This window comes from Fulmarus glacialis, unplaced genomic scaffold (genome assembly GCF_000690835.1).
Source record: "Fulmarus glacialis isolate BGI_N327 unplaced genomic scaffold, ASM69083v1 scaffold15817, whole genome shotgun sequence".
Lineage (NCBI taxonomy): Eukaryota > Metazoa > Chordata > Aves > Procellariiformes > Procellariidae > Fulmarus > Fulmarus glacialis.
In genome coordinates this window covers 227-4,307 of record NW_009221400.1, presented here as the reverse complement: position 1 = coordinate 4,307, position 4,081 = coordinate 227, and the positions used below count along the sequence as shown (strand labels likewise).

General features: G+C 47.5%; 1 protein-coding gene across 1 annotated transcript in view; it reads right to left on the bottom strand.

Moving 5' to 3' along the window:
• Positions 1–4,081, bottom strand: part of FLVCR2 (feline leukemia virus subgroup C cellular receptor family, member 2) — a gene marked incomplete at its 5' end in the record, with an annotated part of 32,287 nt that overhangs the window by 27,987 nt on the left and 219 nt on the right. The gene's annotated exons all lie outside the window — the stretch shown is intronic.

Below are 4,081 nucleotides of genomic sequence, written 5' to 3'. Positions count from 1 at the left end.
CCCCACCGTATGCAGCCTCTTTCCCACCAGGAGAGAGCGAGCATTTCCCTGAATTTCATTCACAGCTTATCATCCAGTTTGTCCACTTCAACAGCCATCACCTGATCACTGCTGGACTGGCACTCCCAGCAGTCTGCAGATAGCACCTAAAAGCTCTGCCTCAGGCCATTTCTGTTATGGAAGCCCTAAATCTCTGAAGTCACATGCCAGCTGCATCAGAATAAGTACAGACCCCACTTGAAGATCAGTAAGGTGCTGCATCATTTTTCCCCAGAGGCAGAGATGAATATGAAGCTTAAGTTTTCTTTCCTCCCAAACCACATCAAGACCTTTTATCAACCCCTGCTAAAAAATGACAGGCAAAGTTACAGCAGAAAGATCGTCTAACATGCCCGCATCCTTACTCCCAAGCCCAGCAGCTGCTTGTTTCTCTTTGTCAGAACGGCAAGAGCCAGGAACAAGGTCTATTTCAATCAAAGAAAGTAACAATACCAGTGGCAAAGCAATACAAAGTCACAAACACAAATGTTCTTTCACTGCCCCTGTGCAACACAGTTATACACTTCTCTGCCTGCTGCCCCTGTCCCTTGCCCATCAGGTGACAACAGGGAGATGCAGCAGCCAGAGATACGCCTAAAACCAACGTGCTTGAAGAAGCGTGGCCCAAGCACAGCAGTCCAGCACGCGCCACGGCAGCTGAAGCAGAGAGCTGGTACCTGGCCACCAGGCTCCAGCTTACAAATCTTAAACAGCCATGAGAATTTAACTCGTTACCTAAACATACCTACCACTGTGTTAGTTCTGTCATGCCACAGCACCGTGTTTCCTCATCCCCAAAAGACAGCAGAGCAAGTATGTTAAAGGCAGGGGCAAGGCCTGCTGCTCCAGCAGGCACATACTCCTGCAACTGCTAGTATCTCAGGAGAATGTTTCTTCCCGCTGCGGTCCTGTCACCAGAGAGAATGAGGGGACAGTCTCCCTCTTACGTAGAAATCAGAAGCCCATTTGCTGCAGCCTGTCAGGCCTGAACCATGGCCCCAAACAGGGAACCAGATGATAAATCAGTACACCAAAATGGAAGCAGCACAGCCTTACGAAAACCGCTCTCTCCCGCCCACCTCTTGTGCGTGAGACTTCACGCAGATATCCAGCACTGAGCTCCTCCACAAGTGACACTGCTGACGACATAGGCATGCTACTACTGACAGCTGTATTTCAGAAGCATGTCAGATAAATTCCTCCCAATATTCAAACACATCTGAAGGACATTAGTGAACTCTCCAAAACACTTCTGCTTCCTTACCCCAGAACTTCAGCCTGAGGAGAAGTCCCCACATAAATTTGTCCTAGTCTTTTAAGCAATGAGATGCTAGTAATATTTTAATAACGCTAATATGTTAATGCCAAAGTATCCAACATGCAAGTAAACCCCATTCTACACCTCCCCATACATGCACTTGCAGGGACAAGGAAAAAGAATGGGAAAACCTATGCATCTCCCTGTTAAAATGGGAAAAAGTAAAATGTCATGAAAACCGGCAGTGGGTAAACAAGAGAATGTGATCGCCTCCTCCACAGGTGTCCACACTCTTCTCTTCTAGAAGCTCCCCAGAATTGGTTCAAGAGTGCTCAATCTAACCCTTCTTTGCACTTCAGATACCACAGCCAACACATGACCAGAAACAAGCGAGGAGAATCTGATGCTCTACTAGGGTTTGTTTGGTTTTTAAAAAATATTTAATACCCAGTTTGACACATTCAATGATTTACTGTTCAGGGCTAACTTTAAACCTGAAGGTTACCATCACTCAGCAAGGAGCGGCAGCATCCTGAGCAGACATCACCCCGGCAGACCTAGGTGAACGAGCAGGCAGGGCTCTCCTCAGGACAGCACTGCTTCAGCGCTGCCTAAGGCCGAGAGGGTAGGAGCAGAAAGAGGGCAGGTGTATCAAACAAAGAAGCAGTGTCACTGCCCCGCTCCTCCATGTAGCTGGTTGCAATTCTTGATGGAGAGGGACATCAGTGCTTGGCATTCAATAGTAACAATCATGATAACAACTCATGACAGAGATTTCCACCCTGAGGATCTGTAACTAAGTGACGTGGCAAGGAAAGGAAAACCATACAGTTGTAGAGGAATGAGCATAGGGAATAATTTGCTATACTGGCATACTGCAATTACAAACCCGCTGTATTATACCCTTTGCTAACACTCCCTAAAACACAGTCTTTAACTGCAGAGTCAGGAAAAAAGGATGCCTCTATTTCTTCCCCCTGCCCAACATCACCAGTAAACAAAATTGCTACTTTTCATTCACTGTGATTATGCACCTCAGGACCCTTGACTAAGGGAATGAATAGATCCTTCCTATGGAGTACACCCTGCCTTTAGTCATTGCCATTTCTGACTTCTCCGATTCTCTAAAAGGAAAGTCTGGGCTTACAAAGCAAAGGCTGTGTACTGAACTGAGGTCTCATTGCCATGTCAGTTCAACCCCCAGAGCAGTGTGGAGCACCAAAAGTGTAGCCAAAGTTTGCTTTTCACAACCATTATGCTAACCGGCTCCTTTTAGGACGATGAGGATACCACACACACATATAGCACAGGCTGAAAACCTCATTGTTTGGATTTCTTATGTACACTGTTGAGTAACTCCACCTGAACAATTATAAAAAAAGTCTGACAGCAAAATGCTGTTACTTATTTACTCCTAAATCAGCAGAGTGCTCATGCCAAGTTAAATGCCTTCCACTCTCAAGATTCATTCAAAACACATAAAAAACTGCCCACTAGCCTGGGTGATAAGAGCAAAGAGGAAAGCTTAGATTCACTCAGAGAAAGATAAGTATGTTTTCTCTTTCCAGAAGATGTAAACCAGAGTCTCCTTAATTCCCCAGTGCTGTTCCACAAACACCATCTCTGAGCACTCACCTCTTTTTGCCTCAGCAGTATCTAAATAAATACAGAAACCCAGGAATGTGGGGAAAGGAGACCTCAAACCCACTGCACACAAAGTTATCTGTGAGGAAGAACCATGCGTTAGAAACTACCTGAATTGCAAACCATTCAGCAGCCACCCACAGGCTGAATCAAAGATGGTCCAGGGTGGTGCACAGAGTCATGTACAGGGGAGTACGTTGGGTCTCAAAGCCAGGGGCACAGGTCCAGCCTAGCAGCTAACGCCAGGTTCTGCTTCCCTCTTCGTGTCAGCATTGCAGAGCCAGACTCACTTTGCTTACACCACATTGCATCAGTCTTGGCCTATCTGCTTCGTGCAACAGGGATGATGAGCGGGTGTTCCGGTGCAAGGGTCAAGAAGCTATTTCCCTGATCCTTTCAAAGTTGTGGAAAAATTTATCTCCTCTGAGCACTAGCTGGCTACAGGAATAGACTTCACAGCTTGAGCAAGTGCAGGTTGCTGGCCTCCCTGACCCGCCTTGATACAAGAGTGCTTGGGGAGCTCCCTCGCCCTAGCCTGATGGAAGGTTTGTTTCTTTTCAAAGCAACTGCTTGTGCAAACTCTGTACCTACTTTTAAGAGGTATGAAAGTGCTAAAGTCCTTTTCCTCCAGGGCTCAGTGAGAAGTACTCTTTTCAGTAGACAGCTAATCTCCTTTGTCCCATCTAGTTGTCAGCAGGAGGAGGATATTGCAGTGTCAAGTCCAGATGCAACTACAGATCTGAGGTTTGCAGGACATTCTGCCTAAAGCGTGTTTCTCAGCACCGTGCATCCTCCTCCAGCCCATCCATGGTTCTACTGAATCATACTCCTGGAGATTCGCAGACGCAGCAGTAGGAGGGCACTGGAGAAGTCCCTGAGTCCAAACACCTCTCAAAGCCAGAATCATACCCAACCCCCATGCTGCCCCCAACTTTGTAGACTTAGGTCCCACTTGCTTCTGCCGCCACCATCAGCCCACAGCCTAAACCCAGCTGCATCCCTCCAGGCACCAGCTGCATTTCCCAGGGGGAATTTCGTGTAAGTGCCTCTTACCCTGCTGCTGCCCTCCAGGCCCTGTGCATCTCTTCCGCCTCCCTGGTTTGCTCCCTTAGCACTCCCAGTCTCCGGCCAGGCAGGTGA